General features: G+C 41.7%; 1 long non-coding RNA gene across 1 annotated transcript; it reads right to left on the bottom strand.

Annotated features, from left to right (window-relative positions):
• Positions 1-239: 239 nt before the first annotated feature.
• LOC114039765 lies at positions 240-17649 on the bottom strand. Its single transcript, XR_003568702.1, has 3 exons — positions 16902-17649; positions 13850-13889; positions 240-1258 (listed from the first exon to the last, which is right to left on the bottom strand). It is a non-coding gene; the product is annotated as an uncharacterized LOC114039765 (long non-coding RNA).
• Positions 17650-24377: the final 6728 nt, after the last annotated feature.

Raw genomic sequence — 24377 nt, 5'->3', positions numbered from 1 at the left:
TTTTAGGTAGTCCTACAATTCTCTTATTGTCTCTCCTCAATCTATTCTCCAAATCATTTGTTTTTCTAATGGGATTCTTAAATTTTTCTTCTTCTTTTTTTTTAAATTTTATTGTTTCTTGGTGTCTTATAGTGCCTTTTGATTCTCCTTGCCCAATTCTAGTTTTCAAGGAGTTATTTTCCTCAAGATTTTGGACCTCTTTTTCCAATTGATTAACTTTTATTTTCATAATTTTCTTGGATTGTTTTACTTTTTTTTCCTAATTTTCCTCAATCTCTCAGATTTGATTTTTAAGTCCTTTTAAAAGATATTCCAAATGCTCTTTTTGGAATTGTGACCATTTGATGTAATTCTTAGGGGTAGGAATAGCTTTTTTAACCTCAGAATCTTCCTCTGAACCCAGATCTTCTTTTATACCATAGTAGCTGTCTATGGTGGGACTCTTTTGCCTTTGCTTACTCTTTATTATTTTGTTTTATTCTATTTTTAGCAGCTTATTATTGTAATCAGTTTTTAATCCTGACTTGTGGGTAATGGTGACCCAGGCCTGAGGTCTTCCTTATGGTTATTTTCTGAGTTCTATCCAGGCGTTCAACCTCAGGCACTCCTCTCCTCCCCTAAATCATAGTTAGGGCTTCCAATCATACCCTAAAAATGTTCTTGCTTCCTGAGATACCTCACTCACTGGCATGTGCTTGCTCCTCCTTGCCCATAGCCACAGCCTAGGATCATGTCTGGTCAGCACTGCCAGGCCTGGTGTCCAGAAACAGCAGGTGTCTTTCAGTCTTCCCCCACTCAGCCATCTGATCTCCAAGCTTTTTGTTAGATGAAAGTTGGTGAGGTGAAAATTTTGTAAGGTGAAATTTCTTGAGGCCTAGTCAGCTACCCAAAAGAGTTGCCTCCAGGGCCTGCTGTTTGTTGATTCAGCAGAGTTGGACTTGAGGTACCTACACTTCACTCAGGCCAGACTTCGGCCTCTGAAGATCCTGTCTTTCCTGAGGTCCTCTTAAGTTGTCTTAGAAAGAGAGTTGCATTACCCCTTTACTTTTGCTGCTCTAAGTTCATTTCGTGGTGTTGTTCTGTCTGTGAAGAAAATTTAAAGAGCCTATAAATTTCTGACCTACTCTGCCATCTTCCCAGAATGCTTCATCTAGGTGCTTTTTTTTAGTATATCTTCTCAGGTCAGTTCCTGGGCTGTGTGAGATCAATGGGATGCTGATTGTGACTTTTACATTTGAAGTTGGTGGCCCTTTATTACCTATGGATAGAGCATAGATGTCAAGGTAAGAAGAAGGTAAGTAAGGTAGCAAGGTGATGGAATCATGGGATGTTAATAAAGATCCAGCTGGGCAGTCCCTAAGTAGCCCAGATCCTGAGGGTCCACTAGTCCTTCTGCAGTCCTGAACCCTTTTAGCTCAGTGTAGCCTTGGTCTGTAATTTCCCCTCCACCCCCAACTCTAAACATTTCAGACCTGTATAACGCTCAGCCCATGTACTGCCTTGAACTCTGGGTTCCAGTCTCTGCATAGTTCTGGCCCCCTTGTGTCCACTAGTCCATGTGTAGGAATCCTTCTAAGTGTTCCCCAACCCTGAATTTTTCCCTACTCTCTGCAAAACTGATTCAAATCTCCTGGTCTTCATATAGTCTTGACCCTTAAGTGTGACCTAGTCCCCATGTAGCCCTGTGCTTGATACCCCCCCTTCTATGTACTTGCCTAGAGTGTGGAAGACCGGGACACATCTAAGTCAGGTTTAATTCAAATAGAATGTGGTGCATAAGACATAACAGGAGGCCAGGGATGGGGTTGGAGAGGGTTCAGAGGGTCCAAGGACTGGAAGAGGGCCAGAAACATATGGTCCCAGTCCCGTTTCCTCTAAACATCAGCTCATGGTTCCCTCTCGGCTTACAGGGTATCTTTTTGACTGGACATTTAGGCATGTCTGGACAGCTTTTGTGACAGATTTTATGCTGCTAATATTAAAGAGTGTATCAGTATAATTATTCAGAAGGTTTGTCCCCACCAGTGGTGTCCCACACCCCACCAGTTTCCAGAGCTGACAATAAAGTAATTTCAGGTGGGGCCTGCATTTGATTTAATTACAACTGAATACCCCCACAGGGAGCTGATGAGGGACCAAGTTGATCCTAGGGGACTCGTGCTCAGTTGGGGGTGGGGCTAGGTTCATGTAGGAGCTAAAAAGGATGAAAAGGAAGAAAATAATCACCACAAGAAGGTCAGTGGGAGACTTGGTGGCATGGGGTAGGCTGAGTAAGACTAGGATTTGCCTCAGACTGGGCTGGGAAGAGGACAGTAGAGGGAGGTCAAAGAGAAGTCACTCTACATCTCTTCTTTCCACTCTCCTTTCCTCCCATTTTCTGTGGGCTCTTTTTTCCCTCTCCTCACTGCTATCTCCCTCTTCTCTGCTTCTGTACTTACTTCTAATATCCCTCTTTTCTATTTTCCCTCTATACATTTCTCTCTTTTCTCTTCTCTTTCCTCATCCCTCTATCCTTTTCTCTAACATCCTCTTCTCAAACAGATGCCTACTCACTGAGGTAAATCAACCTACTCCAGTACACAAGTTTGTTTCCCTCTCTTGTTCTTGAGCGAGGAAGGAGGCAGATGCCATGTCCAGGTCTCTAAATTGTAGTGGGAGTTGGGGTTGTATAGGAGGGGAAACCCTTTTGTCTTCTCTTTCCAAGTTATTGGCTGAGGACCACCTTTCCCTGCCCATCTCCCCAGTTCCCCAGTCCTTGATTGGCTTAAAGCCCCTGACAGTCAGCTCCAAACCTCTCAATCACTCACTATCTGCATTCCCTCCCTATGGTTCAAGTTTTATGGCTCATGGTGGTCAGTCACTCAGTAAATACTTGTTAAGCACTTATCATGTTCCAGGCACTCTGCTAAACCTTGGGGTTACAAAGAATGGCAAAAGACAGTCTTTCTTTCAGTCTAAGGGTGGGAGGCCACATGCAAACCGTTATGTACAAAAAAAGTGATATACAGGATAAATTGCAGGTAATCATCACTGAAAAGTCACTGGAATTAAGGGGAAAGAGGAATGGGTTTTCATAGCAGGTGTGATTTTATCTGGCACTTGAAGGAAGCCAGGAAAGTTGGGTAGCTAAGATGAGAAGAGAGACCATTCCAGATGTGAAGGACAGTCAGTGAAAATCAGGAAATGGAGTGTCTTGTTCAAGGAACAGTAAGGTCAGTATTAATGGATCACAGAGGACATGTGATCGAGGGCATAAGTTATAAGAAGACTGGAAAGGGAGTGGCAGTTTATAAAGGGCTTTGAATGCCAAATAGAGGATTTTATATTAGATCTTCTTCCTTGCAACCTGAAATGTTGTCCTTCATACTCACCATCACCTCCAACCAACAGCCCTTCAGTTCTTGCCCAGGCCATCACTCCTACCCTAGCTACATTCTTTCCTTCACTACTATGACCCATTGGAAAACCAGTTCAGCTCTTCACTTTCCTCTTCTCTTGAGTCCCTTGCCCCCTTACCTTACTGCCTAACATGCCTTGCAAAGCCTCAGTTTTGGATCACTCCCACCATCTTGTGCCTTTATTCCTATACAACTGCAGCTGACAGAAGCTGGAGAAAATCACAAATCCATGCTGATTGGGTCCACTATAAATTTGTGTTACATTGTTTCAGTTTGGACTCTCACTGCTGCAAGGCAATCCTTTTAAACTTCCCCAAATATTTTACTATTCCATTCACCGCAGTGGCTCTTCCAAAACCTTTTCATCCCTCCACAGGCCTCCCATGGCTAATTCTACCTCCACCCTGTCAGCTGAAAATCTAGTCTCACATTTAACTAAATATTTGAGAGGTATCTCCTTCTACAGAATTGCTAAGAGATCTCTCTTCTCCCTTTTTCTTCATCTTATATCACTCAGATGTGTCCTGCCACTATATCCTCCTTAACCCCTGTCTCACATAAAGAAGAGGCTCTTCTTGCCAAGGCAAACATCTATACATGTACAAGTGGTCTCATTCCATTCTGTCTCCTCTTCCAGATTTCCCCCTTTAACACCCCTACTCTCTCACCTATCTTCAGTCTCTCCATATCTGCTTGCTGATTCTTTTTGCCTATGAACATAAACGTATTTCCTCCATTCTCAAAAAAAAATTGATCCATTCATCTCTGCTAGTGTCATATATCCCCTCCTTTTTGTGGCTAAACTCCTTAAGAAGGCAGCTACAATAGATGCCTATTTCCTTTCCTCTCACTCTTCCTAACTTTGTACAGTCTGGCTTCTCACTTCTTTATTCAAATGAAACTCCTCTCTTCAAAATTACTAGCAATCTTCTAATTGTCAAAGCTCATGGCTTTTTATCAGACTTCATATTTCTTGATCTCTCTCTGCAGCCTTTGATACTGTTGAGTCCTTTTATTTTTCCTGTTGTTGTTGGTCAGTTGTTCCCAACTCTTTGTGATCCCCATTTTGGAATTTTCTTGGGAAAGATGCTAGAATGGTTTGCCATTTCCATCTCCAGCTCTTTTCACAGATGAGGAACCTGAGGCAGAGTTAAGTGAGTTGCCTAGGGTCACACAGCTAGTGAATATCTGAGGCCTGATTTGAACTCATGAAGATGAGTCCTCCTGATTCCAAGTCCAGTGTTCTATCCACTGCAGGACCTAGCTGCCACTTTCTTTTGCTTAATATACCCTCTTTTCTCTTACTTCCCTCCATGTCCTCTGCAGTCCTGTGATACCAGTGTACTGGCTGTTCCTTGTACTCTTCACTTTATTTCCTGACACTGGTCATGTCCACTGACTATCCTCCATGCCTGGTATTCTCTCTCTCCTCACCTTAGCTTTCCCTGACTCCTATCAAGTTCTAGCGAGAATCTAGAGATGTTACAATCACCAATCACTAATCACCTGGCTCCCTGCAAGTTCTTGCTAAAATCTACAAATGTGATAATCACCAGCCACCAATACATAGGCTATGTGATTTGAGAGAGACTTAGGAGTTGAGGATGATATTGCACTGTGAACAGGTGCTGGGTTCCAAAGTCTCCTTCTCACTACTTAGAACATTGATGCTGGACTGGCTACAAAATTAGGCTTGGGCTCTACTTTTAGACCTCCATCACTGATCTCTTACAACCACAATGAAGAATAAATGGTAAGGTAATGAAGTGAGACTCGTACTCATGGGTCATATGCTGGTCTTATTTAGGAAGAGCTTGAAGTTTCTACTCTTACACTCATTTCTTTTCACTATTCTCTCCTTGGAAGACTGCTGGGCAGGAGGAAGTCAAACTGAGAGAAGGGACAGGTTATTGTCAGATAGTGCCCCATCTGGCTATGTAGGCAATCCAAGAGGCTCCTCTTTACTAAATGATTATATACTCTACCTCTTTAAGGGGTTGATGCTGTAGCTATATATGCTATAGATCAGGATGTTGTCCCATATTCAGAAGCACCCTTCCACCACCACCACCTTGGCCAAGGTTCCTCTTAGTTCATTCTAGGGTTTAAAATATAAAATTATATAGAATAGAATAGAATATATAGTATATATGTGTGTATATGTATATATGTGTGTATATGTATATATGTGTATATGTACACACATACACACACACATATATATTATATATACATAAAATTTAGAAAGGCCAAGGTTACTCACTGCATCCTGGGCCATCACCAGTCATCTTGCCCTTTGTCTTGCCATTGGACTTTGATGACCCAGGAGGAGAGAGTGAGGCTGACAACTTTGCACAGCTCTGCCCCACTTATATCCAATTCATGTGCAAGTCAAAACATCATTCTCATGATGTCATTGGTCCTCTTTGAGAACAAAGAACAAAAGACAACAACAACAAGTTGTTCAAAATATTTGATAATTCTTTCACAAATTGGCCTGTATTTTGGTCTTTCACCCTGAACTCAAGGAAAATCTCCAAATATGATTTGTGCCTCATTTCCTATTAAGTTTCTTTCTTTCCTCCCAATTTCACAACGTGACAAATGGAAAACATGCTCACATTACAGTTTAGGACATGTTTATTGCAAGAAATAATATTTCATACCCAGCAAAGTTAAGCATAATCCTGAATGAAAGTAAATGGATATTTAATGAATTGTCAGACTTTTAGTATTTTGGTTTTTTTTCTTTAAAAAAAACTTCATCTTAATAGAGGACTTGACATATAAGATCCAAGAGAAATATAAGGTATGTATCAAAAACTAATTACAAGGGACTCAATAAGGACAAACTGTTTACATTTATATGAGGAAATGTAAAACATATGTCTAAGATTGTTATTCAAAATTGGGTATTTCATAAGAAAATTTGAGGTAGACCTGAGTATGATATGGTTTTAAAAAGCAAAACCATTTAGAAACAGGTCAAAAGAGTAATATTTTATACAAAACAGGAAGAACTGACACAGAGGAATTAGATGGGGGAGGAGGACTACTAGTTCTGGAACCATGTTTTCATCAAGAATGGATTTAAGAGAGAACAATACATAAACATCTAAAAGGGTATAAAAGTCCTCTAAATTCAGAAAGAAATAAAAGTTTAAGGGGATAGGGAGGGAAGGGAGGATAAAGAAAAGATTTTTAGAGGGGAGGGTGAGGGAATAGGAAAAGGGAAGTACAGAAGGGTGTTTAGATTAATGGGAATGGGAGGATAAGGGAGGGATCCTTAGAGGGAGGGTAGGTTAAGTAATAGGAAGGCAAAGTAGTGGGTAGAAGTAAACTAGAGGAGTCAGGAGAGATAGGAAATAAGATACACACAAACATAAAATAAAGATCAAGGGTGGTAATCATGATCTTGGATAAAGTTAAGATGAAAATACATTTAATCAAAAGAGAAAAAAAGGGAAACTACACTATGTATGTATGTATGTATGTGTGTGTATATATGTATATATGTATATATGTGTGCATGTTTAATTGTGACCTTCTTGGGGGGTGGGGGAGGAAGGGAGAGAAAAGGACAAATTAAAAGTGCACAGTACAGAACAAAAGAAAACTGACAAGGAAGCAAAGATGGACAGGTCTGAAAACAATGCATATTTATTATGGAGCCTTTTTTTTTGGCTAGGCAATGGGGTTAAGTGACTTGCCTAGGGTCACACAGCTAATGTTATGTGTCTGAGGCCAGTTTTGAACTCAGGTTGTCCTGAATCCAGGGGCAGTGCTCAATCCACTGCACCACCTAGTTGCCCCTATAGCATTTCTTAAAATGGAAATTTATTGCTGTACATTTAGAATCCTCTCTTATGTTCTGCTGTGCACATGGCAATGCTTTTTTCTTATTCTGTACTTGAGTTTCAATAATTAAGTTTATAATATGTTTCTTTTTCTTTTCTTATTGTATATTTAAATTTTAGTATTTAAGTCTAACATAAATTTTTAAAAAACAAAAAAAGGAAGAAAGAATATTTCAAAAGACTCAGTATTGAAACTCTCAACGCATTGACTCAAGTTCAGTATTAGCCATCCCAAATCCCACCAGCAACTGCTGACCTTTTAGGGCATAAGTTCTTAATTTCACTATCATTTTTAAAATCTTATTTAATATTTTATTTTCTCAATTACATGTAAAATAATTTTAACATTTTTTTCAAATTTTGAGTTCCAAATTCTCTCCCTTCCTTTCCATTCCCCACCTCACTGAGAAGGCAAGCAATTTGACATAACTTATACATGTGGAGTCATGCAAAATATATTTCCATGTAAGTCATTCTATGAAAGAAAACACAGGCCAAAAAACAAAAAAGAAAAACCCAACAACCCAAGAAAAACAAAGAAAGTAAGGAAAAAGTATCTTTTTAAAGCTGCATTCAAGCTCTACCAGTTCTTTCTCTGGAAGACAGCACCTTTTATAATAAGTCCTATAGAACTGTCTTGGATCATTGTATTGTTGAGAATAGCTAAGTCATTATACAATACTGCTGCTACTGTGTACAATGTTCTCCTGGTTCTGCTCATTTCACTTTATATCAATTCATGTAAGTCTTCCCGCATTTTTCTGAGAGCATCTTGCTCATCATTTCTTTTTTTTTTCTTTTTTTTTCTTTTTTTTTTGGTAAGCAATGGAGTTAAGTGACTTGTCCAAGGTCACACAGCTAGTAAGTGCCAAGTGTCTGAGGCTGGATTTGAACTCAGGTCCTCTTGATTCCAGGCCCAATGCTCTATCCACTGCACCATGTGGCTGCCTCTACTCCTCATTTCTTAAAGCACAATAGAATTCCACCACAATCAAATACAACAACTTGATCAGTCATTCCCCAATTGATGGACGTCCTTCCAATTTCCAATTCTACGCCACCACTAAAAGAGCTGCCATAAATACTTTTGTACACATACATCCTTTTCCTTTTTGTTTTTTATCTCTTTGGGATATAGACCTAGTAGTGGCATTGCTTGGTCAAAAGGTATGCATGCGGGGTGGAGCCAAGATAGTGGAATAAAAGTAGTGACTTACTTGAGCTCTCCCCCAAACCCCTCCAAATACCTGTAAAAATTGGTTCTAAACAAATTCTAGAGCAGCAGAACCCACAAAAAGACAGAGTGAAACAAATTTCCAGCCCAAGACAACCTGGATGGTTGATTAGAAAGGTCTATTGTGCCATATTGGGAAAGAAATGCAGTTCAGTGTGGGCATGTGCAGGCAAAGACCAAGCCTCAGTGAACCTGAAGCAGGCCTCAGAGGACTGAATCACAGGCAGCTGTGGCAGTTTCCAGACTTCTCCACCCACAAACACCAAAGACAACTTAGAAGGTCAGTAGGAAAATCTGTGACAGCAATGAGAGAGAAGTTGGGTCCCAGTCCCAGTCCTGGTGCAGCCCCAGGGCAGCGACTGCTTCTGGAGCTTCTAGTCCACAGACTGAAGGGAAATTGAGTGGCTGATCAGAGGCACATTGCAGAGATCTCTTTGCTGGTGCTGAGGCAGGATTCTCTTGCTTTGCCTGTACTTGGATCTAGGTCACAGTTCTGGATGGTGATCCTGGGGTGAGGAGGAGTACTGACTTGGTGGAGCTTGTGCTTGTGGAGATAGGATGAAGGGAAGTATAGTTTTTCACAACATGGCTATTATGGAAGTGTTTTGCATGACTACACATGTATAACCTGTATCAAGTTGCTTGCCTTCTCAATGAGGGTGGGTAGGGAGGGAGGAAGGGAGAAAATTTGGAACCCAAAGTTTTAAAAACAAATGTTAAAAAATTGTTTTCACATGCAACTGGGAAATAAGATATACAGGTAATGGGGTATAGAAATCTATCCTGCCTTACAGGAAAATAGAAGAGGAAGGGGATAAGAGAAGGGATGAGAGATAGATAGGAAGGCAGATTAGAGGAAAGGGTATTCAGAATGCATGCTGTCTTGGGGTTGGGGGAGGGATGAGATGGGGAGAAAATTCGGAATTCAAAATCTTGTGGAAGTGAATGTTGAAAACTAAAAATAAATAAAATATTTAAAATTTTAAAAAAAGTATGCATGGTTTTATAGCCCTTTGGGCATAGTTCCAAATTGCTCTCCAGATTGGTTGTATCAATATACAACCAATAGTACATTAGCGTTTTAATTTGCCCCCACCCCTCCCAACATTTGTCATTTTCCTTTTCTGTCATGTTAGGCAATCTGATAGGTGTGGGGTGGTACCTCAGAGTTGTTTTAATTTGCATTTCTCTCATCAATAATGATTTAGAGCATTTTTTTCATATGACTATAGATAACTTTGATTACTTTATCTAAAAACTGCATGTTCATATTCTTTGACCATTTATCAAATGAGGAATGACTCATTTCTATAAATTTCACTCAGTTTTCTATATATTTAAGAAAGGAGGTCTTTATCAGAGAAAATCACTGCACAATTTTTTTCACAGTAATGATTGCTAACTATATATTTCTCTCCATCCTATTTCTCTCCTGTTTATTGTACTCTCTCCTTTTATCTTGTCCATTCTAAAAAATATTTTCCTTCTGACTTGTACCTCTCCCAAACTGCTTTCTTTCCTATCAGCTCCACTCCACCTCTTATCACCTTCCCTTCCTACTTTCCAGTAAGGTAAGATAGATTTCTACACCCAACTGAGTGTGTATATTATTCCCTCTTTGAGCCAATTCTGATAAGAATAAGATTTATGTACTCCTTTCTTCACTTCCCCCATTTCCCCTTCCAATGTAAAATCTGTTTCCAGGTCAGTTGTTTTTTCCAATGAGATATTTCACACTTTCTTCTATTTTTTTCACTCTTTTGATTTTGTTTGATTTTTTGGATTTGTTTGATATTTCTTAATGTTTCATAAAGTCAGCTTCCACTTGCCCAATTCTAACTTTTAAGGAATTATTTTCTTCAGTGACCTTTTGCATCTCCTTTTCCATTTGGCCAATTCTACTTTTTAAGGAGTTCTCTTCTTCAGTGAATTTTTGTTTATCTTTTTCCATTTGTCCAATTCTGCTTTTCAAGGCATTCTTCTCTTCATTGGATTTTTGTGTCTCTTTTACCATTTGGCCTATTTTGTTTTTTAAGGTGTCATTTTCTTCAGTATTTTTGGTGCCTCTTTTACCAAGCTCTTCATTTTTTTTCATGATTTTCTTGCACCACTCCAATTTCTCTTCCCAATTTTTCCTCCACTCTCTTACTTGATTTAAAAAATCCTTTTTGAGCTCTTCCATGGCCTGAGACCAATTCCTTTTTTTTTTTTTTTTTTTGAGGCTTTGGATGCAGGACTTTTGATTTTGTTGTCTTCTTTTGAGTGTGTGTTTTGATCGTTCTTGTTACCACAATAACTTTCTACGGTCAGAATTTTTTTCTGTTGTTTGCTCATTTCCCAGCCTATATTTTTACTTCTAACTCTAAACTGAAGTAGGGCTCTGCTTTCCAAGTGGGAGGGTGCAGTGTCCCAAACTTTGTTTTTTGTGCAGCTGTTTTCAGAGGCAATTCTGGGGACCTGGAAGTTTTTGTTTCTTCCAAGATGGTATGATCTAGGAAGAGGTGTGTTTACTGCTCCCCTGTACTGTGCACAGTTTTGTGAGCAACCACAAGCACTCTTCTCAAACCTGGAATTATAACCAAGGTTTCTGTTCCCCTGTGGTCACAAGCTCTGCTATGGTAGTGCTTCTTCTCACACTAGGACTAAGACCCAGGATTGCAAGCCACATCCAAGTATAGGCCGTGTGACACAGTTCTGTCTCTGGTGCCAGTAAAGGGATCACAGTAAATCTGATCAGTTGTTCAACCCCCTTACCGTACATGGGCTAAGAGGTCTGGAAACTACCACTGCTGCCACTGATTCAGTTGCCCTGAGATCTGCTTCTGGTTTGCTGGGGCCTGGTCTGCACTGCTGAGGCCTGAGCTGCACTGCACTTCTCTTTCACCCTGGTGCAACAGACCTTTCCTGTCAACTTTCTGGAAAATTGTTTTACTCCATCTTGTTATGGGTTCTGCCATTCTAGAATATGTTTAGAGTCATTATTTAAAGGTACTTGGAGGGGTTTGGAGAAAAGATCAGGTGAGTCCCTGCCTTTACTCTGCCATCTTGGCTCCATCTCCTCCATAACTTCACTGTTGTTAAGGGAACTACTACACCTTTGAGAGGTCTTGGCAGCTGACCACTTGCCCTGTGTACTGTGCAGTATTATTTTAACTCCTCCCTTCTCTATTTCCCATCTTCAACCCCATACTTTAGTGTTTTGGGGGTGAGTGAGGAGATAGCAGAAGGAGCTGAAAGGGGCAGGATTTTGGTGGGACCTTTAATTACAGTGGAAGGTATAGATTACACAGTAGTGCATTCCTTGGGAAGGAATAACTTCACCAATTTCCCCTCCATCAACTCCAGCTCCTATGATGCTAGGTTCCATGAATTACACTTCCACCTTGCCATCACTGTTGTTTCTCAGGTGGAGTTCTCTGTTTAGCCACCACTAGACACCACTGCCATCAGTGTCTCATTACTGCCCAGGAAAAGTGTGTGCCTGTGTGTGTGTGTGCACGCACACAAGCATGCACATGGATGGAGAAGAAAGAGAAAGTGAGGAGGGAGAGAGAGAGAGAGAGTTTCAAGCAAAATAATCAGGAGAGACCCAGAGAATGAGGCAAGTCTTTTTCTTCAAGAGGTACTTAGGTCCCTAGGAGACTAATGCATCTGACTTTAACTGTGGGACACAAGTATCTCCTCTGAGCAATGTCTCCTCTTTTTCCCTATGATCAAAGAATCATAAAACCCCATGCTTCAGGGCTATGGAGCAGAGTGAGGAGTGAGCAGAAAAAGCTGAGAGCGGCAGAGTTTTGGTGGGACTCTTCATCACAGAGGGAAGCATAGACTACATAGTAGTGTGATCCTTCAGGACCATACTATAAAAATCACTATTCAGAGGTGGAGCCTTGGAACTAAATAAAATCAGCAGGGACTGCCATGGGCAGGGAGGAGTGTTCTCATTACAGAGTTCTTATCTATTCATCAGTATATGGAGGGTCATAGGTTCCAGACACTGAATCCTTTGAACTTTTCCTCAGCAGTGCCCCTTGCAATCATCACCTTATTTCCACTCATTTCCACAACCACAACTCTAGTGCACACTTTCTTTAACTCAACTCATCATACACTCCTTACAGCAACAACTCTTCTTGGACATCCCATCTGACTAAGCCTTCTTTTTCACTACTCTGATTATATTGTTTACCTTGTTCAGAAACTTTTATTGGTTACCCATTGCTTCAAGAACAAGTTCAAATTCCTTTAAGGCTCTATTCACCATCTAGCCCAAAGCTACATTTTTCATTTTATCTCATTGGGCAACCAGAGCTCCAAAGGCTTTGAGGCCATACCATATATGGAATGACTGAAGAAACTGGAAGAATTTAGTCCCCTGGATCAACTATAAAAGCCTCTTTTGCATGTTCAAAGCCCTCCACTTCATTCCCATGCACATACTCAGCGTTCCAGTGACACTGGTCTTCTTGCTATTCCTTGAATATGATACTCCATCTCCTGACTCCAGACATTTTGTCCCCCATACCTGGAATTCATTCTCTTCTCATCTCCATCTCCTGGTTTCCCTGGCTCCCTCCAGGCTGCAGCTAACAAGAAGCTTTTCTTGATCCTCCTTAATACTAGTGTCTTCCCTCTAAATCTCCAATTTATCCTGTCTACACCTTGTTTGTCCGTAGTTGTTTGTATTATTAGCCTGTTAACCTGCGAGCTCCTTGAAATCAGGGATTGTTTTCTTTTACTTTCTTTGAATACCTCGAGTTTACTGCGGTGCCTTAAACATGGTAGGTCCTTAATAAATTCTTCTTGACTGACAGATTTTTTTTTTCCTCCCAGAGAGCTGGCTGTCAAACATTTAGCAGCAACCCCCCCCTCCCCAATTTAAATCCAAGTCTTCCTGCCTCTTAAGTCTAGCTTACTGTCTCTTCCTGTCTCATTCTGTCTCGTTGGGTCTTTTCTAGGTCTCTCTTCATACACATACACTCACACATAGAAGATGAAAGAAAGTAAGAGTAGATAACAGAGAACGGATATAAGAGCATGAGATAGTCTTAGAAAAATAGTGTCAGGAATGCTAAGACTCAGAATAAGATTTGTGCACACTGGCAAAGATAGTCCCACACTGGAAGTTCACTACAATGATGAAATCACAGGTCTAATAAAAACAAAACCAAGATTATTTTACATGTTTCTTGTATTTTATCTTTCTTGTGAGAAAACCTAACGACAACAAAAGGTTATTGTTTTTTTAAAGCTATGTTGGGGAAAAGAAGGGGGTCAAAAACAGATAGGGCTAGTGCTTGTGTGAAATGGAGTAACTGCTAATTGAGAACAGAGAGAAATAATAGCTGCTCATTTCTTACTTTGCTTCAGTTTTCTTGGCCAAGGAGAACAATCTTTGTACTGTAAAGGACAGAACAGAAATGGTTAACTTAGACTAGATACCCAAGATAAGTAAAGACATGGTGAAGGTACAGCTAGCTGTACTTGATGAAGTCAAGTCAGCAGACCCAAATGAAACACATCAATCAACCAACCAACCAGCCAACCAACCAACCAAACAATCAAACAATCAACAATCATTTAAGTTCCTACTATGTGCCACATACTGTGCTAGGCTGTCCTTGCCCTCAAAGACCTTACATTATGCTGCAGAGATATAACATTTTCACAGAGAGTTAAAATGTAATATGCATACAAAATGATTTTTATTCGATTTTTAAAATTTTATTATTATACTGAGCTCCCAGTGTGGGACTACCTCTACCAGTGCACACTTATGATCTTAGAGTAACCTAGTACAATTTGAGGTTAAGTGATTTGCCCAGGATCACATAGTAGGTATCAGAAGCAAGCCTTGAACCCAGAACTTCCTGACTTTGAGACTAGCTCTCTATTCACTAGATCATACTGACTGCTCAAAATTAATCCACAGTAATTTTGTGGGGAGAGGTACTAACAACTGAAAGGATCAGAAGGCCTCTTGAAGGAGATAGCTTTGGAGCTGAGCCTTAAAGGGAGCTAAGGAGTCTGGGAGATGAGGAAAGAGAGTATTTCAGTTGTGGAGGAAAGCTGAGCAAAGGTATGGAGACAGAAGATGGAAGATTGTGTGCCGGGGTGGGGATGGGTGGGAAATTGAGGAGGTGTATACAGGAGAGTCATATGAGTGCAGCCTGGAAAGGCAGCTCAGAGCCAGATTGTGAAGGACTTCAATGTCAAACTGAGTTTATATTTTATCATAGTGGCACTGGGGAGTTCCTGAAGCTTCTTGAGCAAGATAGTGATGTGGTTAGACCTGAACTTTAGGAGTAACAATTTGAGAACTATGTAGAGAGGATGAATTGGTGTGGTGAGAGACTGGAGGAAGGGAGGTCAATTGGGAGGCTACCCAATTGTCCAGAAAAGAAGTGATGAAGCACTGAACTAGAGTGCTCATGATGAAAGTAGAGAGAAGGAAATGAATACAGAGGATGTTGAGGAGGTGAAATTGACAAGATTTTGGCAACAGATTAAAATGAGAGGTGAGAGTGGGAAGTGTCAAGGATGAATCCTAGACTGTGAACCTGTGTGACTAGAAGAATAACAGAAATAAGAAAGTTGGAAGGAGGCATAATGAGAAATCCCTGCTATTTAATTTCTCTTTTTTCAAGGTGCCAGACAATAATAAATGAAAAAATAATGGTATGCCATGTTCCTTTAATCATTTGCCTGGCCTTATATCAAATGTCTTACTTGTTACAAGAAAAAAATATTTTCTCCAAATGAGAAAAAAAAAGGTCAACTATTAACCTACATCCTCACATAACTAAAGGTACTGGTAGATGTAACTGGGTACATAGGTAGCACAGTGGATAGGGTGTTGGATCTGAAGTCAAGAAGACCTCACTTCAAATCTGTCCTCAGACACTTACTAGCTGTGTGACCGTGGGCAAGTCACTTAACCCTATTTACCTCAGTTTCCTCATCTGTCAAATGAACTAGAGAAGGAAATGGCAAACCACTTCAGTATCTTTGCCCCAAAAATATCCACAAATGTGGTTGTGGAGAATCAGACACAACTTAAATAACTCAACATACAGATGTGACTACTAATTACTGATATTTGAAAGATTATAGTGAATGGGAAAGGTGCCCCAGAGATGGGCAAATGTTGTCCCAATTAAAAAGGTGGGAAGAGAATAGAGTATGCAAACTATAGATCAGTGAACTTGTCTTTTGATCTCTGGGACAATTCTAGAATATATCATGAATGAGATAGTTAATGAGCATTTAGAAAAGGTAGTGATGCTCATAGAGAGGTATCAGGGAATCATTAAGATAGGTAAACTGAATCATTGCTGAAGGGCAAGGTCTGCCTAGCCAGTGACCAGGATGATTTATGAATTTCCAAGGGTAGTAGGAAAATACTTTACATATGGACCCAGATGATGCCCATCAATGGAGGGCACATACTGTGGACTTGGTATGTAACTTCAATGTGAGTTTAGATGTGCATTTGCTCTATAGTGTGCACAGAGTAAAAAGCATAAAATTTTGAGAATTGGAGGAATCTCGGGGACCATGTAATCTAACCCATACCCAAGAGGTATCCTGTAACATACTGAACAAGTGGCCAATCATTCAACAATCATTTATTAAGCACCAGTTATGTGCCAGGAGCTATTCTACGTGCTGGGAATACAAAGAAGGGCAAAGACCAGTTCCTCCTTTCAAGGAGTTCACAGTCTGATGGTGGAGACCAGCAAACAAATGTGTTAAACCAAAATATATACAGGATAAATAGGAGATAATCATGGAGGGATTACACTAAGATTAAGGGGAGTGGAAAATGTTTCTTATAGAAGCTTAGATTTTAGCTGGATCCTGAGGAAAGTCAGGAGCCAGAGATGAGGAGGGAGAGAATTCCAAGCATTGGGGAACAGCCAATGAAAATGCCTGGAGTTGGGAGTGTCTTATCTGAGGAATAGCAAAGACACCAGTATCACTGGAGTGCAGAGTATGTAAAGGAAAGTAAGGTGTAAGAAGACTGGAAAGGTAAGAAGGGACCAGATTATCCAAGGATTGCTCAAAGACCTCTAAGGAGGAACCTATCACCATTTGAAAAAGCCCATTATACTTTTGCATAGTTCTAATTGTCAGGATGGAGTAAGGAAGACTGCCCCAGAAACTTCTAAGTTGTATGATCCTGGACAAGTCACTTAACCTCTCTCAGCCTCAATTTCCTCATCTATAAAATGGGGATAAGAGTACCTACCTCTATTGTTGTAAGGATCAAATCAGATAATGTAGGTAAAGCACACCACTACCCTGAAGTACTATATAAATGGTAGCTGTTCTTATTCTTGTTGTTACTATGAAGTTTGTCTTGATATCAATCTAATCTGCCTCTTTGAAATCTCCAGCCATTGCTCCTACCTTGTGGAGTCAAAGAAAACAAGTCTGATGAGTCTTCTCTTCTTGCAGGTTCAGCATTCCCAGTTCCTTCAGTCATTCCTCAAACAGCAGGAGCTCAAGGCTCTTCACCATCTTGGGTGCCCTCTTCTGGACCCTCTCCAACTTATCAATGCCCATTTTAAAACTGAGGTGCCCAACTGAGCACAAAAATCCAGATAAAGTCTGACAAGGACAGAGTTCAGAAAGACTATCACCTCCTTGTTCTTGGAATTCCTGGCCCACTTAATTTTGACCGAAATCTCATTAACTTTTTTGGCTGCTGTATCACTGCTGACTCCTATCAAGCTTGCAATTCACTTGAACCCCCTGATCTGTTTCAGATAAGCTTCTGCCCAACAGTCTCTCCCCCTTCTCTTACTTGTGAAGTTGATTATTTTTTGTACACCTAAGCTTAAGACTTTACATTGATCCCTATGGAATTTTATCTTATAAATTTCAGCCCAATTCTCTAACTTGTTAGAATCTTATTGGATTCCTTTCTATCATCTACTGTATTAGCTGTTATTCCCAGCTTCCTGTCATCTGCTAATTTATTAAGCATGCCATCCATGCCTTTATTCAAATGCAGCACATATGCTCTGGCTCATTCCCTGAGCACCCAGCAGGCTACACCTCCCGTTCTGGGTTCCAGGGCACTGTAAGGATTTTTGTCTGGTGTCTGGTGTGTGTGTGTGTGTACTGCCATTGACCTAAGGCTCTATTGGTTGTATCTCCCTCCTCCCTAATTTTAGGTGCCAATAAACTGTTATTTAGCACTTAACGTTAATGAACTTTTATGTAGGGATATTTTCAGTGAAGATACAGTATGAACAAACATACAAACATTTCCTCCCAACACCTCAGGAGTGCACTTTTTGTCCAATTCCTACATAATATCGGTCTCACCAAGTTCATGCAGCCTGGCTGACAGATGAATTCTTGTGTCAGCTCTCACTGGCCTGGTACAAGAAGATCACTTCCAAAGATCCCTCTTTGTACCTCAGGATATAGCTGCAAAACCCAGACTCTGGAACACCAGTATGCTGAAGAATTCTCTGGACCTATTGAAACTCACATGATAGGAAGTTCTATTCCTCTACCTAAAATGAAAAAAGGAAAAGCACAGAGGCCAAGGACCAAGGTGAGGGTCACATGGCCTCAAAGGGGAGAAGTCCTCAAAAACCCTCCCCTTACAACTTTGTGTCTCATCAGACACTGTGAACCAAGTCAATGAGATCCCTTAAGACAGCAGTTGAAGAGAAGGAAGCAAAGATATTAGGCCAAAGGTGACAGCCTTCTTGAAGATGCCCCCAGTTCCGTCTACAAAAGCAGTGGATAAAGGCTCCTCCTAGCCACATTATTAGCAGGTCAGAAGCAATTATAGAATGTCTATGCATGCTCGATACTCTTTCCAAGGTACTTTCTGGAACCAGCATTCCTGGTCTCCTCCACGTGGGGATTTCCTTCAGTGGAGTACACCAATGCATTTGTCAATGTTTCAGTTTCTTATTACACAAATAATTAATGAAAATATTAAATAGCATAAAAAAACAGCAGAGATCCCCAGGGCCCTCCAGTGGAAATCTACTGCCACATTGACATTAAACAATTAATGACTCCTATGAGTCCAACCATCCAGCTAGCTCTGAATCCATCTAACTCTCTTATCATATAGTCTGCATCATTTTATCTTCCCCACAAGAATAGTATCATTTATCAAAAGCCTTGCTAAAATGTAGGTAAATGGAAGCCAAGATGATGGAGTAAAAGCAGTTACTTGCTTGAGCTCTCCCCCAAACTCCTCCAAATACCTGTAAAAATGGCTCTAAACAAATTCTAGAGCAGCAGAACCCATAAAAAGGCAGAGTAAAACAAATTTCTAGCCCAAGATAACCTAAATGGTTGATTGGAAAGGGCTGTTGTGCTGGGCTGGGAGAGGAGCATAGTGTGGGCTGTGCAGGCAAAGGCCGGGCCTCGGCAAACCTGGAGCAGGCCTCAGGGGACTGAATCAAGGGAAGCTGCGGTGGTTTCCAGACTTCTCAATTCACTAACACCAAAGACAACTTAGAAGGTCAATAGGAAAGGTCTGTTGGACCTCGGTGAGAGGCCCTAGAGAAGCCCTGGGGGGGTGGCTGCTTCCAGGGCTCTCAACCCACAGACTGAGGGGGGATCAAGCAGCTGATCAAAAGGGGATTGCAGGGATCTATTTGCTGGTGCTAAGGCAGGATTCTCCTGCTTGGCCCATGCTTGAATCTAGGTCACAGTCCCGGGTGGTGGTCCCGTGGTGAGGAGGAGCACTGGCTTGGTGGAGCTTGTAGCAGTGGGGAGGGGGAATCCTCCTCACAATTCCAAGGCAGAGAAGAGTCCTTGTGGTCACTCATAGACCAGAGCATAGGCCAGGAAAGGAATAAACACCTTGCCCTTGATCATACTAACTTGGAAGAACAGAAAATTTACAGGTCCCTAGAAACATCTCTGAAAACAGCTGCAGAAAACCCCTGAAGCTTGGGACAGTACATTCTCCACACTGGAAGCAGACTTTTACCTTAACAAAGAGCTTAATAGTAAAGTAATTGGCTGGGAACATAAGCCAACAGTGTAAAAAAAAAAGTCAGACCACAGAATCTTACTTTAGTGACAAAGAAGAAATCAAAATATGCAACCAGAAGAAGACAACAAAGTCAAAGCTCCTACATCCAAAGCCTCCAGGAAAAATATGAATCAGTCCCAGGCTATGGAAGAGCTCAAAAAGGATTTCGAGGAGCAAATAAGAGAAGTAGAGGAAGTTTTTGGAAGAGAAATGAGACTGATGCAAGAAAATCATGAAAAACAAGTCAACAGCTTGCTAATGGAGACCCAAAAAAATACTGAAGAAAATAACACCTTAAAAAATAGACAAAGCCAAATGCCAAAAGAGGTCCAGAAAGCCAATGAGGAGAAGAATGCCTTCAAAAGCAGAATTGGCCAAATGAAAAAGGAAGTCCAAAATCTCACTGAAGAAAATACTTCCTTAAAATTTAGAATGGAAGGGTGAATCTAAGATGGCAAAGTAAAAGCAGTGACTTGCTTGAGCTCTCCCCCAAACCCCTCCAAATAGCTGTAAAAAAATGGCCCTAAAGAAATTCTAAAGCAACAGAACCCACAAAAAGACAGAGTGAAACAAGTTTCCAACCAAAGACAGCCTGGGTGGCTGATCAGAAAGGTACATCGTGCCAGGTGGGGAGAAGAGCACAGTTTGGCATGGGTGCACAGGCCACAGCAATCCTGGAGCAGGCCTCAGATGACTGAGTCATGGGCAGCTATGGCAGTTTCCAGACTTCTTAACCCATGAACACCAAAGACAACTTAGAAGGTCAGTGGGGAAAGTCTGTTTCTGTGGTGAGAAAGAAGCACGCGGTCCCAACCCCACTCCCCAAGCTTGCCCTAGACATCATCTTTCAAGAAATTATCAAGGAAAACTGCCCTGGTATTTTAGAACCAGAAGGTAAAATAGAAATTGAAATTTAGGTTTGCTGAGACCTGTGTGCCCACGCTGAACTGCGTTCCTCTCCCAGCCTGGCGTGATATACCTTTCTGATCAACCATCCAGGCTGTCTTGGGCTGTAAATTTGTTTCACTCTGTCTTTCTGTGGATTCTGCTGCTTTAGAATTTGTTTAGAGCCATTTTTTTATAGGTATTTGCAGAGGTTTGGGGGAGAGCTCAAGCAAGTCACTGCTTTTACTCCACCATCTTGGCTCCGCCCCCCCATAAGGGACTTATTAAGGTTGAACTGTTTACATGCTTACATGGTAAGATGATATTTGTAACTCATGAGACCTTTCCCAATATTAGGGTAGTTGGAGGGAACATATATAGATAGAGGGTACAGGGTAAGTTGAATATGAAGGGATAATATCTAAAAAATAAAATTAAGATGTGGGAGAGGATTGTAGGGGAGAAGGAGAAAGAGAGAGGTAGAATGGAGTAAAATATCTCACATAAAAGAGGGAAGAAAAAGCTTTTACAGGGGAGGGGAAAAGGGGGGAGGTGAGAGGGAATGCGTGAATCTTATTTTCATTGGATTTGGCTTAAGGAGGGAATAATGTGCATACTCAATTGGAAATCTATCTTATCCTACAGGAAAATAGGAGGGAAGGGGATAAGAATGGGGGTGATAGAAGGGACGGCAGATTGAGGGAGGAGGTAATTAGAAGCAAACACTTTTGAGGAGGGACAGGGTCAAAGGAGAGAATACAATAAATGGGGGGTGGGATAGGATGAAAGGAAATACAGTTTTTCACAACATGGCTATTATGGAAGTGTTTTGCTTGACTACACATGTACAACGTGTATCAAGTTTCTTGCCTTCTCAATGAGGGTGGGTGGGCAGGGAGGAAGGGAGAAAATTTGGAACCCAAAGTTTTAAAAACAAATGTTAAAAATTGTTTTTACATGCCACTGGGAAATAAGATATACAGACAATGGGATATAGAAATCTATCCTGCCCTACAGGAAAATAGAAGAGGAAAGGGATAAGAGAAGGAGGGAGTGATAGAAGGCAGGGCACATCAGGGGAAGGGGTATTCAGCATGCATGCCATCTTGGGGTAGGGGGAGCAGAGAGGTGGGGGAGAAAATTTGGAACTCAAAATCTTGTGAAAGTGAATGTTGAAAATTAAAAATAAATAAATAAATGATGTAGGTAAACTATATCAACAGCATCCACCTCATCTACCAGTTTAGTAACAGTGTTAATAAAAAGTCCATGAGGTCAACCTGGCAGGACCTGATCTAAAGGAAGCTGTGCTGGCTTTTTGTAATTACTATTTCCTTTTCTAGGTGCTCCCCGATTATCTCTTTAACTCAGTCTTTCATGGTTAGACTGGGAAAGGAAAAATGTGTAGTCACCCAGGAGTTGTCTCAATAGTCATTCTGAAGTTTAGCAAAGCCCAAATGTCCCCAAAGTCTGGCCATCCTGGGATCCTATCAAGGAAGAGATGCCAGAAGGATTTCTGAGCCTGCTTAGACCTGCCGTTGGCCAGAACCCAATATTGGACTCATCCCTTTTTTTAATGAGTCCTATGATTTTGTTGACATAGGGAATTCTGAGTGAGGAAAGTCTCTTCACTGAGGCAGATCAAAAACTGCTCTTAGAGAGTCTCCTGGGACATTGAAGAGTGAAATGACTTGTCCATGGTCATACAGTCAGTTCATGCTGGAGTCAGAGTTAAACCCAGGTCTCCTGACTCTAAGGCTATGCTATTATATCATGCTACCTCCTAAAGACTCCCACTTTATTGGGGCTTCATGAACTTGGTGAGTTCCCATGAGCCTGCCAACAGGTGTCCCTGCCACTCACTTCCTAGATCCTGCTGTTATCCTCCAAATCATTTCCTACCACCTCATGTGCCCCTGTCCTTCCCAAGGATGAAGGTTTAGGTTCTTTCCTGTGGCACAGTGAGTTCAATGGGAAAATTTTGGTCCTGGAGCAGAAGTAACTGTGTTCCCATGTAAGTTTCCATGTTCCCAACAGGGGTTGGGGAAAATGGGCAGGGGATCCTATATCATTGGACCTCCAAAAACCTACAGGATTGTGGGATGAATCTCGGATTGGGCTGATGACCCCAGTCATCCTTTACCCAAGCCTGTGTTGTTATGTGGGGCAGTTCCCACAGCCAACCCTGTCTCTTAATGCTAGGTTATCCCAAACTCATCACTCCATGAAACTCCAGCCCTATTCACTCCCTGAATCTCCAACCCTATTCACTCCCCAAATCTTTGAATCCCAAGCCTAAGAACCCAAAGGTATTGACTTTTCCCTTTTCTGATCCTAGGAACTTCACCTTCCAATCCCAAGAAATTCCCTAAACTTGAGAAACTGTTGGACCTAGGGAGCTCCCCCAACCCCAAGAACAGCCCTAATCCCTGTGACATTGTCAATGATCATGTTCCTGTAGATATGGGACTCATGTCCTCCATTTCTTGCCCTAAGACATATCTAAAGAGAAATGGGCCCTGACTTTGGGAGTGTGTTGATCTTTGGGTCCAGGACAAATGTGGCTGTGAAACCTGGTGAATACCTCCTCTATCTCTGTTTTAGGGAAATAGACCTTGCAAGACCAGGTCTGATCCTAGATCACGCAGTTGCTGGTGCCCAGACTAGAACCAAAATCCTTCATTTCTCAGACTCTCCTGTCTACCACAGTGTGCTGTGTGAATATGCGCAGCTAGCATACCCATTCTAGGTATTAATTCTTAGGAATGGACTGTGGCAGGTGATTGAAGGACTTTGAGTTCCCACCATAATAAGGCTAATGGACTTGAGATACCCAGATGTGAAGCTCAGATACCTGTAAGTCCCAGTAAAAACCAGGAGTGGGGGGAAGTTGTGAGGGAGAAAAAGGGCTGTGGTCAGGGGCAGCATAGGCATGTGAGCTGGGGGATGTGAGAACCAGCCTTGGACTGGGTCCAGGAAGCTGGGGCTGAGGTCTAGTTTTCACAGTTATTTGATCACATGAACTCACTTCTCACACATGAGGTGCAGGTGAGAGAGGGGTGGAAAACAAAATTGAAGTTTATTTTTCACAATTACTTGGTTTCATGTGTTTGCTCCCCACACATGGGGCCAGGCCAAGGCTTAGAGGGGGGCCAGGATGTGGGTAAAGTTTGCTTTTTCCTGTTATTTGGTCACATATGTGTTTTTCCACACTTGTATCTGGGTTGACAGGTTGGCAGGGTGCTCTGTAGGGGCCTGCTGATGACAGGAAGTAATTGTTCGATTGCAGGATCTTGGGTCCATTGGTCCACCCAGTGTGTTCCTGGTGAGGAATCAGGATGCTGTGGCCTGCCTGGTCAATGACTGCTACCCCAAGTCATTCAATGTGTCCCTGGCCTCCCTAGGAGCCTGAGCCTCAACCTAGGCCCTCACTGTGGCTCCCACAGCCCATGGCACCTACAGTGCCATCCAGATTGGCAGGGTTGGTGAGAATGATTTGGTAATCTGCTCAGTACAGCACCTTAGGAAAGAGATCCTTGTGTCCTACCAGCCAGGTATGAGCAGACCCTGCCTGGGCATGGGGGGTGTTACCCAGAAGGAGCATCTTGTGCTTTGTAAGTGTTTTCCAGATCACTGAGGGACAAAAAGAGGGGCAGGAGCAGGAATTGGGGGAAAATGCAGTAATGTGGAGAGGAGGTCCCTGGTTAGGGAACAGAGGCATCACTGGGGCTAGAGGTCTTAGGTAGAAAGAGCAATTCCAGACCAGTGTTTCCTGACTGGTAGTTGAGGGAGGAATCCATAAATAGAGGAGGAGATTCCTGGGATAGATCAGAGGGGAGCCTGTCTGATGAAGGATATTCTGAACTATAGAGAGAAGTCCTGAGCCTGGGGGAAAAGTTCTGGACTCACTGAATCTCAAGGCTGTGGCTGATTATATCTTTCTGCCTTCAGACACTGGGATCACCCCTCAGCAGGAACCATTC

The sequence above is a fragment of the Vombatus ursinus genome, unplaced genomic scaffold (assembly GCF_900497805.2).
Source record: "Vombatus ursinus unplaced genomic scaffold, bare-nosed wombat genome assembly UNPS02012319.1, whole genome shotgun sequence".
NCBI classification, from domain to species: domain Eukaryota; kingdom Metazoa; phylum Chordata; class Mammalia; order Diprotodontia; family Vombatidae; genus Vombatus; species Vombatus ursinus.
The sequence above is the reverse complement of the archived record's forward strand: the minus strand, read 5'-3'. Positions and strand labels throughout refer to the sequence as shown.